Genomic DNA, 14190 nt, shown 5'->3' with positions numbered 1-14190 from the left:
CAGTTTGAAAAGCAATTACAAAACTAAAAACTAAAATTAAAAGTAGAAGAAGTTCAAAATATGTTTTATTCTAGAAATGAAAATATTCTGGCTCTTAGTTCTATGGTTTATTTTTCCTTTACATTATCTCAATTTACATTTTTTCAATAAGAAAAAAACACAAAAACTTAGTGTATAAGAGTACAGTACTAATCATTTTGATGACTTACATTCAACTGAAAACCTACCTAATAGTCTTCATTTTGCCATCAAGTTTAAAAGTTCTCCGAAAACATCCCTTCCCTTTATAGATAATATAACCTTAAATTTTAATCATATCAGGAATTGGTACATTTGTATTTGTTATTTAACAAATGCTTAAAATACATGTTTCTCCATTCACTCATTTTCTATAAAAGTATCAGGGAGCAAGTCTAAACCAATGTCCATGACCTCTGATTACACTGATCTTCTGTATCAGGATGTTTTTGTGAGATAAAGTTAGTATATACACAACAATTACTCACATATTTACAGAAGCGAAATGTAATGTAAAACCTGTAAAGCTATATACTAATTTCATTGTTAAAGTAAACAATGGAAAACAACTTTAATTCCATCAGTGAGCTATTCTGCTTCCTCTTTTTCCTAAATCAAGTGTTCCGATTATAATCAAAGGATCAGGATGGGGACAGAGGAGGCAAAGGGCACCTGCAGTTCAATGTGGCAAGGGGCTTGGACAAGAGGAATATCTCCCCTCCCTTTCACAGTACAGATTTATGTGTAACCTCAAAAGTGCAGCTACAACATTTCAAGAATGCCTGAAAATGGCAAGGGGTCAAATCCCCATCACAGATATTTCAACCGTTTTGTGAAATATTAAAACATTTATTTAATCATACTGAGCAATCCTGAATTTTATACTGTTAAGTCTCTCTCTGAAAAACATTCCCAGAAATAAAAACAAACCAAAAAAAAAAAAAAAACTAGAAAAAACTGTTTCAATTTCCCAAAACAGAATCAAACAGTACAGTGTTTATGCAAATGAATAAAACTAGTAAAAGAATAAACTAAATAACACATTTCTTAATTTCCTTAATATAGTTTAATGTAGTATAGTGGCTACCTCTTTTTCTTTTCTTTCTTTTTTTTTTAATTGAAAATCTCTTTTTCTCATTCTCTGTACCACATTAGGTAGGACCTTTAACAATGTAATACCCTGAAACATAATTAAAAATCATTTCCTAAACCAACTAGGTCCTCCATGACTTCTCCCACTCATTTTGTGCTTAAAATCCTCACAATATTAGCTTGAATTTCATCTCCGTCTGACACGTTTCAAGCAGTGAAGCAGATTAGTGCCTCAGAACACTTTACAGGGTTTCGTTATCAATCAGGTTATGTTCCCGGTGACGCTTTCAGCAAAATTATCTTATTCGAATGAACTCTCATGGATTGAAGTAAACAAAGCTGTAGCCCACTGCTCTTGCATACTTTCCATTCATTTATTTCCTTTTTCTTTACTTAGACTTCAAGCACGTGCCATAGAAAGAGCGCATGTTAAATATTCCTGGAGTGTCACAATATGTAATACAATAAAACAGATTACAACCCTACCTTTCTTTCACAGCAGTGGTGCCAAGCACAGGTACACCGGAGCAATCAATTTGTTCTGCAGACAGTAAGGCTTTCATAGAATACTAATGTAAAATCTCTTTTCTTTCTCCTTTGCCTTGACTCCCCAATGCCCAGGTCCCGACCAATACTAGGAGGAGGGCGGTATGTCTTCTGCTGAGATAACCACAACTACTAATCAAGTCTACGTGTACAAGGGCACAGGATTAAACCTCCACCAAGCTTGAGTCAGGGCTTGAGAGCAGCTAACACATGCACAGCACGGTCAAAATTAAACACACACACGCATGCACGCACACACACACACACACACACACACACACACACACACACCATGCACATGCCACAAAAATACAGATGTGTCTACTTCGGTGAACTAATTCATCACACTTTACCACTAATAGTTTCTTTCTTTTTTTTTTTTAAATTTCAGAGCATAAAATCACCTCCTGTTGGACTGGGGGCTTAGATCCAACAGTACCCAACAATAATTATGATTTTCCAGAGATGAGGATCATGATAAGTATTCTCTGCATGACAGTATTCAGTTTTTTAAACATGGCATTTTTCTAAATTGGACTATCCAATACAGTGTACATAGACTTATACTTTCAGGTATTAACATAGGGTTAACAGACACAGCAAAGATTCTTTAAATTTTAAACTTAAAAAGGTAATAAAATAGCTCAAGTCCACTTCTTCAAGAAAAGGATGCACATTACCAATAATGAAAAGATGTCTGGAAGATTTTCATTTATCTTAAAGTTTTTATACTAGGTATAACCCCAACCTATTTAAAAAATATTTCCAGGTCTTAAAATGTTACTTAAAAAAACATCTTAAACACTTTATAATTATGGTAGCATAGTGGTAATTTTGATCTCATAAATCCACAATGCTGAGGTTCCTCTCTATGAAGGATTTTCACTTGGCTTCTTCTTCTTTTATCCAAAATGTTAAAAGGTATGCCAATCATTGAGTAGGGTGATGACAGAAGTTGTTAAATATGTTTTAACAACACATATTACCTCATTTTCATTTGCTTGCCTTAATTTTCAAATAACTCTAAAAAGTACTGATAGTCAAGGGTCTGCAAACTAAGAAACAATTAAGAACAAAACACTCTACATAATCAAAGAAACTTAAAAGGAGGCTTCCTAAACCAGCTCTATTTTCATGTACGCAAATGCTTTAACACTGATAAAAAAACATGTGTCTTATTCTGCACTCTTCCCTTTTCTTCAAAAAAAAAAAATGCAGCAGGAACAATTAGGAAATACTGGGGCCTTCAATGAAGTATTGCAATAATGTTTAATCGATACTGATGCATTTGTCCTTGACACACTGACCGTGTCATCAGGCTACTGTCATGTGATATCATGTCATTTCCCCACCTGGCTCATGACCTTGTCCTCTAAATGACCTAAAGCTTCCCTCAAGTAGCAGGAGGCCCCTCCCCGCTGTCTCAGCAAGGTCGAATGGGTCAGCGTGTCCTCATCTATAATCCACCACCATTTGTCAGCAGGGAGGCTGGAGGAGGCAGGCTTGCTACAAGGGGAGAATGCCCAATTAGGCAGCTGTCACACAAAGCATAGGCTGCAAAATTATCCCCTGTCAAAAGAAAGAGCAGCTGCGGGTGCCAATTACAGCAACCTTTCAACCCTTTAGGTACTGGAAACTACACAGAAGTAAATGAAGAACAATTAGTGATAACAAATCGATGAATTAGGACAGTGAATTAGAAATTACTAGCAGGTGAGCCTGGGTCATACATGACATAAGGGCATACCAGACCCCAGGCAAGGGCAGGGATGTACAGAGTCACGCTAAGCATTTTCTTGCATGTAGATTTTCCCTCTGGCGTTTTCTTTTTTATAAGCCTCAAATCCTTTAAAATGCTCATTACCTAATAGTATACATACATTTTTACTTTTCTGGGAAGACCCAAATAAACTATTTCTTGACCAGAAGAAAATCCTTCAGAACAGTAAGTCTAGTTAACTCTAAATTGCTCTTATACAATCTATCATGCTATCCCCTCACACTTACATTTAAGTGTGGCCCATGGAATCGAAAATACCAGTTCAAATAATCACACCTCAAATATTATCCATCTTCATAAAGTACTTGCCCCGATGCTACTTTAATCACACTTACTGGGAAATACCTCTCCGAAAGCAACTGGGTATGAATTCTGGGAAAACTGTTAGGCTGGTATCATTATGTTGATGTTAAATTTCTCTGCACAGTGTGATTCTGTGTATAAAGAAATAACTGCAATGCATGCTTCTCTATATGATATATATTTTTAAAAAAACAACTACATTAAACTACTCAGATTATTTTGCTCCTGCAGAGGTGATACGCATTGAGTCTCAAGCATAGAAAGCCAATCCACTTGGACTGTATCCAACGGATGTCTTTGGTAGTTAGCACTGGGAGGCATCAGAAAAGGAACAAAAATGGGCAAACATGGCCCACAAAGGAGAGGGAATCCAACATGGCTTAACGTTTATGGACACGGTTTCCTCGTGCCCTGAAAAAGTTACGTATGTTCAGAAACAACTTTCTTAAAGTCCATTTTAAACTAATGCTCCTTATTTTCCTTGGAAAAAAGCATGTATCTTCCCACGCTGATTCTTTGAAAGTTGAGAAACCTGAATGATAGGTGCTGTAATTTGTAAAGAAGCAGGGATAAATTGCTCAACTAGAATTCTACATCACAAATGGGTAAGAGTGAGGAAGACAAGGGGAGGCAATAAAAAGCACTTCACTCATCCCCCTCCAACACATTAGAAATAAATCACAGTTGCCAGAGGGAAAAGTTCATAATTCCTAGCTCCTAAATCAAGTCATTTGATGAAGTTTCTAGGAGAGAATTGTCGTGGGAAGAAAACTTCTCCATTAAAAGTTTATCCAAGAGTTTGATTCATAAATTATGTTTCACACTGTGAAAAAATGGGCATTTATAAATTTTCTTTCGTTTAGAATTCAACCTTCTAAAGTCAGACGTAAGAATTCAAAGAAAGAAATGGCAAGTAGACCGGAAAGAAGGAGTTAATGCCTTTAGAATTCAGCTTCCATCATACATGGGTGACTATCTCTTTAAATAATTTAAATCCTCTCCATCAACTACAAAGCTGTTTTGAAGCCATTTAGCTTTGTTCTTTACATGTGTTCTAATTAAGAAATGACCTTGTCATCACACACACCATAAATCCGGGATTATTTCCTACAGCAAAAAATTCACAGAGTCTCCCCCCAAAAAAAGAAAAAGAGGGGAAAAAAAAGACTTCTTCCTCAGTTCCTCACTAAAGGAAGTTGTTGGTTGGCTAAACGCTGAAGCAGTTTCACCGCATAATTTTTTTGTTGTTGTTGAATGTCACAGGGCGGGTTAGTGTGACCTTGAGCTGCATCAGCAGCACAGCAAGGGTCGAGATGCCTGCAGGCGCCCTTGTACTGGATTTGCAAGACAAAAACCTTCAAACTAGCTGAAGGACATCTTAAATCTCTTCAAAGGTTTTCCGAACTAATCTGGGCTGCTCTTAGCAGGATCTGTGCCAGTGTGAGAGGCAAAATTAAAAACAAGGTCTTTGACAGGATGTTGTCTCCTCTTAACCCTTCCTAAGCAGAACAGAACAAATCACAGGCTTTCTGGAGAGACAGTTTACCTAGAAGCATTCTTTCATAACAAATTACGTAAGCAAGCAATCACAAAGGATGGGGCAGCTATTAGTTCTCAAAATCAAACCTCCCGTGACACTGATTAAAGAATTTGGGTCAATTTTTTTTTTTCTTGACCATATTTTAATGTAGTGAATGTAAAACTTAAAGCTCTATTTGCTATCTTTTCGATTTGTAGCACAGTGAGAGGTTAAGAATAAGGAAACATTTCCATCCACATTAATCTCTAGAATTCTTTTTTTTTTTTTTTTAAGGACTAAGCCGTAGCTGGTTAAGTCACAAACTTCATGCATGTTACAAAAGCTTACTAAAATGACAACAGGTCAACAAAATGACATCATAGGTTTACAAAGTTCTTATATCTAACATGATGGATACACTGCTAAGAGGGGGAAAAATCAGAATAGTGAAAAGGAACATAAAATGAACAAAGCAATGTCAGCCTTGTTAGGAAAAAAAATCAGTGTGAAGCGTTGTTACTGTGCTGTAGTATCTCCAATGCACAAACCAAGAACTGGGTGCGAGTCTTCCCTGGCAATGTTTTCAAAGTTTATTAAGTAGCTATGCTGCCAAGAAGTAGTCGAAGGAACAAATAGCCATATCACTGTCTTTAGGATACTGCATTTTAAGTGCCTTTCCATCTAGAACATGTTAATTTGTCATCATCAGATAAAAGGTATGACGTAACTAGTGGGAGAGAATATTTAGTAAAAGGTACAGAGTTTATTAAGGTTTGGTAGGTTGCAAATTAGGTCCTTTAAAAAAAAATAGGCTAAGTAAATCCAAGATTATGCTGAGTAACAACCACACTTTCACTTACTTGAATTCAGACACACTTTTCTGAATGGGACAGGAAAAGGGTACAGTAACACCTAGTAAGCAGACAATATATGAGAGTGAACCATACGTGTGCATTTCTTTAGTCCCTGTGCAAAAGGAGACAAGAGCATATACTGTTCTGAATGCTGTGGCTGAAGGCTGTTAAAAAAAAAAAAAAAAAGGACTCTAGGGACACAGAGTGAGCAGTAACTAGGTTTTCAGTTCACAGGTACATGTGCCCTAGGTGGTGGTCAGTGATGGTTAAAAAACAAGGAAGGGCTGGCCAGGGAGAAGAGAATGGCACCACTCTACGTTACAGAAATAGCACTCAAAGGCAGGGAAGAGTTGAGTGTGAGACAGGAAGGCGGGGGGGTGGTCCAATGTGACTAGAGATTAGGATGAAAACGCAATTGGGACCAAGGACTTTGAATCAAGGCCATGACAAGGAGCTGGCCTTTATCTGGTGGGCAGTGGAAGGGTTACAGGCAATAGTCTGATTAAACGCATGTCAAAAACAAAAACAAAAGTTGTAGAGTTGTTGACGGCTTGGAGGGGAGAAACTGAGATGAACTAGCACAGAAAACATGGTCCAAATGAGACAGGGGCAAGAATGTTGAAGAAAAAGATAACTCCAAAAAACGATAAAGGCTGGTCTGAATATTTAGAAAGCAATGTGTAGAACATAAATAGTGCTATAAAATAGGATATTTTTAATAGCAAACACATTAAATCAAAAAATTATGAAAATAATAACCATATCTTAAGCCCAGGTTTGTAAATCACCTTGCTGACATGTTTTGTACAAAGTTTCAAGAAAAGCAGGAACTCCTGTAGAGGTATTTAACAACGAGTTAGAATCAGATTCTGTTGGAGATTTGAATTTTGTACATTTAAAATAACACTCTTCATTAAATATCAAGTAAGGATTTTTGCCTATTAAGGCAGGAACATGTAACTTTTCAGAATAGTGTGAAGGTATCTTCCCTTGGCCATAGGAGACAGATGTCTGGCTTAAACCATAATGTGGTTGCTGGAGCTCCCACATTATAAAGAGTTCCATCAACACTAATGAGAATAAAATTAACTCAGCAAACATTTATTCTGTGTATACTATGTTTAGAACTCAGAATTAAAAAATAAAAAGTCCCCAACATTCTATCAGCTTTGTACTTCTAGTGTATCACTTATAACGATAAGTCCCTAAATTATAGTTCACACCATGACACCATTACACAGTTAACAGACTACAAGTACAAAGAATATTAAGCTGTTAGTGAATTAAGTCCCAACCAGCAGCCATCTTGGTATCCCCATGCAGCTGACAAGGTACGCAATGAAATCTCAGAACTCTCTGGGAAGACCCAGTACCCGTGCAATTTGAAGAGAGTCGTCAAATACTCCAGAGACTGACTGTCCTGCTAAGACCTCAGAAAGAATTTAACAGAGTATCAGCCAAGGTGAGAGGGTAGGGAGTGAAAAAGAACAGGAGTCACTAGAGCCAAGAAACTATCTGCCAGAGAGCAGACTGTACTCTCAGAAAAGGAAAGCCAGCATCAGGGATCAGGTTGAGGCAAGTAGAGGGGAAGGTCAAACAAAGGAGAGAAGAAGAAAGATTCTGAAGGGAATATTTCTCACTTCCCTGAAGAAGTAAACTTTACTCTGTGAAATCATGAAGAAAATGACCAAATCACCAAACCCTCTAAAGTAAGAAGAATCCATCACAGGAGAAGTGTTTGGAAGTCCACAGGTCATAAAAAGGTCTAGCAACTGAAAGCAGGGTACTGACAGGGCACAACTAGTGATGACCTCCCCAAGTGTCTACAAATAAAATGACTTTTCCTTGAGTAAGCATCTCCATCCTACCTGTAATACTTTGCAGCACATTTTATGTCTAGACATTCATATGAGGATGGGTAATATGATAAGCCTTGCAGATTAAAAAAAAAATTTACTAATCTGCAAACACGAAAAGTAGGATACAACATTATTTAAATAACAATAGAGAATACTCTGTTGGCAATTAGACAAGTTAATTCCTGTAAAGAAAAAATTCTTAAAGCACCTCTTAGGAGGTGCGTGAAGTCAAAACTACTTTCATAATAACAACCTGTTACCTGCTTGTTGTCTCTTTCTCTCATGAATGTACACAGAAATAAGTGATGTGTGTTACTGATAATGTGTTAATGACTAAAGGAACATAGCCTTGTATGTTCTTGAGTTTTAAATATTTTGTCAGTTTTAATGTCTTTAAAAAAATTTTTTTTTTTTTTTTTAATTTGAGAGAGAGAATACGTGAGCTCTCTTTAGAGGGAGAGAATCTCAAGCGGGCTCCATGCTTAGCGTGGAGGCCTATATGACCCTGGGATCACGACCTGAGCTGAAATCAAGAGTTGGATGCTCAACCTGGTGAGTTATTCAGGTGCCCCTCTCAGTTTTAATTTCTAATATGGCAAATATTGGTTGATATGGCCCTCATAAAGAAAAGCTCTTTTGGGTCTTCAATAATTTAAAAGCCTAAAGGGGTCCTGAGACTGAAAAGTTCGAGAACTGCTGCTAGTCTACTGACATAGAGTCAAGAACTTCACAATCTTGGTTTCAATCTTCAAATAATATCTCTACTTTCTAATTTTCAACAATTTATACTTTTAACAATGCCAGATAAATACTGTTCTCTGTGCAGACATGTCTCAAAGACCCAGATGGGGGAAGAAAACAAAAAACAAAAAAACGATCTTTTAAAAAAGAAAATTAGTAGACTAAAGAGGGTAAGAGATATCTACTATTTTTGTGCAGTCACTCCTCTTCTGAATTTACCATGCAAGAAGTAACAAATCCACAGATATTTATAAAGAGGCTGCTATGCATTGAGAACTGAAGACAGAAGGATAACTAAGTGACAAACTAGCCCTTGGTAGGCTCACCATCCTGTCAGAAAAAATATAGTCCACAACATGGTGAGATACTAGTAACAGAAAAGGTATGGACACAGTTAAAAAAAAAAAAAAATGGAAGGGCAAATTACTGGGAAGAAGACAGGCAGGGAACGTGTTTGCTAGTTGTGAAGGCACACCATCGAGGTGGCATGTGAATTGACTGGCAATAATCAAGGCTTTGCCAAATGGAACAGAAGTTAAAAGGCTCTCTTTAAGCAGTGGGAGGAGCATCAGTCCCAGCAGGGAAGCCCAACAGCACACAGTATGTTTTAGAAATGTTAAGTAATCTACTCAAATAACAGAAACTGGGAGTAATTAGGAAGTTTTATGGAATTTGATAAAGTAATTTGAGGTCATCTGTTGAATTCAGTGACGAAAAATCTGGATTTATAATTTGTATGTCTTTTTCTTAATATCCAACCTGTTGTAGAGAGAAACTTTTAAAAAATACAATGAGAGTAATTTGTTTAAAAAAAAATGAAGTGAAAACAAAAGCTGGTTCTTCACCACAGATATTTTGAGAACCTTGGAGAACAGGCTGCAAGATGGTGGGACAGAGGAGCAGTAAACTAGAGAGAAAAGCTTCATGCTAGAGCCTGCATGGACAGTAGTGTCAATAATCTTTCTACAAGTAAATGAAGAAAAGAAAATAAATGGGGTTTGAAAATTACTGGCATAGGGGAGCCTGGGTGGCTCAGTCGGTTAAGCGTCTGACTTCAGCTCAGGTCACGATCTCGCGGCCCGTGAGTTCGAGCCCCGCGTCGGGCTCTGGGCTGATGGCTCAGAGCCTGGAGCCTGCTTCTGATTCTGTGTCTCCCTGTCTCTCTGCCCCTCCCCGTTCATGCTCTCTCTCTGTCTCAAAAATAAATAAAAAAACGTTAAAAAAAATTAAAAAAAAAAAAAAGAAAATTACTGGCATATCTCTAATCCAGAATGGGGAAATTCTAGTCATCTAGATGAAGGGCATAAACCCTACTGTTAGAATCACACTAATTTCAGATGTGCAAACCACAGGCCATGTGATTGATGGGCAAACATAGCAGAGAATCAAGGAGAATATCAGGTTCACTAGTTATTTTAAGTGAAGACGACCAGGGTCTGTATAAGAAGAGAAAGTGAATTGACACTCTGATCAACACATTTTAAAATTATTTTAATTATTTCATTTGCCACCTTTCATGGGACAGAAAAACCCCGAGTTGACATGGTGGCTTGGTATAGTGGAGAATTTTCCTCTCAAAATGATGTTCGTTAATATCATTAACTTACTAAAGGTATTAGGTAAAGCTTACTAAAGGTATTAAGTAAAAGACTTAAAAAAAAGCCAATTCTTTAAAGACACCAAGTTCAGCAAAATGTTAATTATACTAACGTTTCCCATTGTAACAGTGTATTAGGATTAAGGAAGACCTGTTACTTTCTTATGGTCATTATGCTACTGGGATTGCTGAATTACTTTATCAGACTAGTAACAGGAGCGAACTGGAAGTTTTAGGAAAATGTAGTGGCTGTGGAGGCAAAGGCATAAGTAAGGAGGCTTCTAGCACAAACACTCCAGATGAGAAATGCACTCTGAGACAAAATGCTGGCTGTGGGAAAGGAAATTAAAGAGGGAGTGGAAGCAACGTTGGTAATTAATGCTTCATTTGAGCCCAGCATCCACATTTTCTTGCCCAGGTTGTCCACAAAACCAAGGAAACATCAGTTGAGAAAGCCAAGTTAATTTATGGGAATTAATTCCAACTAAAATAACTCCCCTGGATTCTGGATTGATCTTGGTTTCACCAGTACCATGTTATCAACTGAAAACCTTGTGTAGGAGTTAAAGCACTTTTTCAAAGTGTTATTTCTTAAATTAAAAACCTTACTATGAGGCATGTTTTATAAAGTTTGGGGGGGGGGGGCGCCTGGGTGGCGCAGTCGGTTAAGCGTCCGACTTCAGCCAGGTCACGATCTCGTGGTCCGTGAGTTCGAGCCCCGCGTCAGGCTCTGGGCTGATGGCTCAGAGCCTGGAGCCTGTTTCCGATTCTGTGTCTCCCTCTCTCTCTGCCCCTCCCCCATTCATGCTCTGTCTCTCTCTGTCCCAAAAATAAATAAACGTTGAAAAAAAAAATTTAAAAAAAAAAATTTAAAGTTTGGGGAAGGCATTCCATGTAGACAACTAGACTTACCAACCTGGTAACCCAATGAAACAGCTGAATCACTGGCCATTTTTGTGTCTTCATACAGACATTTCTATATCTGACATAAAACCTACTGAAATAGTTATCAACAATTTAATTGAACTAGAAGAAAAATATATACATTAAAGAACTCTTCCCAGGGAGAAATCATAAGATATAACAATAAAAACTCCACTTAGTGAGAAAATGAGTATTTGAAGCTAAACTGGTTTATGGTCAATTATCTAATTCCACCCGGGATGGTCACTGTTTTTTGTATTACCAACACTTAACCAAAATTAGCTAATAAATGTTGCACTCTGAAATAAAAAGAGCACAGAAAATATATGGAGTCCTATAAAACATTAAAGAAGGTGATTTTATTTTGTAATTTATATGGGATAAGTTTTTGTTTTTTGTTTTTGTTTTTTTTTTTTCAAAAGACAGAGCTGACAAGTGAGCAAAGGAAATCTGGCCTAAGGCATGGAGGAGCTTTATAAACACTTCATACTTTATATGATTTGCAATATTCATTGAATCAAATTCTTTTCCCTTTTCCTCATCACCCTCTTTGGCCTCTCATTCACAAGAACATTACTCTACTTAAAAATATGACATACCTGTTTCTGAAGGGTAGCTATATAATGGACGGATTATAGTAAAACCTCATGGAATATATTAATTCACACTCTTCAACTGTATTCTATCGAATACTAGTCTTCTGAGATATATAAAAATCCTCCTTTGGAAACTAAGAATCCAATGGCTGACTAACAGAATGCCTACTGAAAAGATATATTATAACAACTTCTCCAAATTTATTTGACCATGGACCTCTAGTTCAAAACAAAGAATTGTTTAACAAAACATATTTTAGAAAACACATATTGAACATATATTCATTTTTAAATCTTGAAAAAATTTAAATGTACATAAGTGATCATCACTAATAGCTCATTTTTATATGCTTTCAAACTATTCATTGCACACTCAAAATAATCTGTCTTTTCTATCTGGGAGAAAAGATCTAAATTTGATCATTTTCAAGGACAACTTTTTGGCTATGTAAATTTGCCAGCTGGCTATCTATGATTTATTTATCCAACTGTCATAAGTGGTTGTTGGTTACTTGGTAAAACAAGGGCGTTGACAAATTAAGAACAACAAACTAATTATATCTTGTGGGTCACAAGAATATGCATGATTATAATTTTCATTTTAGCAAAATTAAAAGTTGAGAATTAGAGCGCAGTAACAACTATGCTCATCAAATCATAAAAGCAGATTTTGGACTATCAGTCATTAACACATAATTATACCTGAAGGAAAGAACTCTTAGCACTTAACAAATAAAACTCTGGTCGATTTAAAATCTCAATTTAGAGGAAAAAATAATATAAGAATATGTGAGGAATGACTAGCAAACCAAAAAATTATTAGTAACTGTATAGTCCTTTTATTTGACAAATACAATGGCTTAAAGATTTTCCTACTTAAATTACAAAAAAGAACAAAGAGAATGATTAAAACAAAAAAATAAGAAGAATAATTAAATAACTTAATCCCTGGGTTTTCTGAATATACCCAGAATAGTCAGGAAACAGGAATTTGTATTAGCACTGTGCCCACCATCTCACACATAAAATAAGGAAAAAATCTGGCTCAAAGTTGCCATCCCCCTTTAGAAACATCAGGGTCCATTAAAATACCGTGAATTTTAGGATTTCCTATCTGATTTCTTCTAACAAGAATTTTCAGCTAGCTAATTGAAAGTGAACTCTTCACAACTAATTATGAGCACAATAATTCATCACTATGTCCTTTCCCAGTTTACTCAAAGTGCTTCTGTCCAGGCGTAAGCAGCGCAAAGTGCTAGAGCTTAAGACATGACAAATTCATTTAGGCTGTAGCTATACGAGATAACAGGAGTGCTAATCCAAGTAGAATTAACCACTTGCCCATCTCTTTCTGTCATACTGCCCACCTACTTGTGGTAACTTAATCAGATTATTTTATCACATCTCAGAAATGCTAATATACTATCTGCCTTGTAAGAGGTAACCATTTTATATAATTCAAAAAGTAATCATTGACTCAGATTGTGATAAAACCACAATAACCAAACATGCTTCTATTTTTCCTCAAAACAATAATTAACTTTTTATCTGAAATCAGATTGCTATTTCGGGTTTTATATTAACTGTCCATTTTCTCTGGTTTTTGGTAAAAACAAATTATCATCAGCACAACTAATATTTCTGATTTCAAGCTTCTCAGTCCCTCTCCAGAAGTAATCTATACCTTTGAATTCTGAAGAATCTCTCGTGTCTTTCTTAGGGTATTTAACTTCTTTCTACTGCTTGATAAAATTTATTTATCTCCTTTCGCTGTAAGCTCCTTAGACTATATCTTACTCACTGTTTTGTTTTAAACCACACTGTGCTTAATGAAATAATTTGCACAGATATAACACAAAATATAAATCTGGTGACTACGAGCTAATTTATAACTAAGAAATTATGGTCCAAAATATATTAAAATTACATTGATTAAGCCTTAAGAATGCAGGAAAAATATTCTCACCATCTGTCTCCAACAAGGTTTGTATCTACTTTCTGAGAAAGGAAATCGAGAAGGCTGTTGAAAAGTAGCTCTCCTGTCATCTGGAGTCTTCAGATTCCCTGTTCCTCCTTCAGTCTCATGTGCATCTGAGGAAAAGGAAAAAGATAGTTTTGCATCTATTCCAAACCAGATTCTGGAATATCTTGTGTGAAGTTCTGTAAACTTTTCCCAGTATCTTTTCTTGTTCAAGTTCCATGTAGAAATAGGCATTTAAGAGAGAAATATGGTTTTATGAAATATGAATCATTCATTAAAGGAGAGCAACAGATCTTTGCTTTCTAGACAATACATTTGATAAAAGTAGATGCTTCAAGAAAACAAACTGTGAAAAGGTTTATAATTGTTTCGGATATACT

At 36.3% G+C, this 14190-nt stretch overlaps 1 protein-coding gene across 1 annotated transcript in view; it reads right to left on the bottom strand.

Moving 5' to 3' along the window:
• NRIP1 (nuclear receptor interacting protein 1) overlaps positions 1 to 13915 on the bottom strand; it is a 49983-nt gene extending 36068 nt beyond the window's left edge. Inside the window, exon 1 of the mRNA XM_043593837.1 lies at positions 13796 to 13915. The gene's annotated coding sequence lies outside the window, so the exon portion shown is untranslated. The remainder of the gene's footprint in view (positions 1 to 13795) is intronic.
• Positions 13916 to 14190: the final 275 nt, after the last annotated feature.

The sequence above is a fragment of the Prionailurus bengalensis genome, chromosome C2, assembly GCF_016509475.1.
Source record: "Prionailurus bengalensis isolate Pbe53 chromosome C2, Fcat_Pben_1.1_paternal_pri, whole genome shotgun sequence".
NCBI lineage: Eukaryota > Metazoa > Chordata > Mammalia > Carnivora > Felidae > Prionailurus > Prionailurus bengalensis.
Note: the sequence above shows the minus strand (reverse complement) of the source record. Positions and strands in the feature narration are given on the sequence as shown.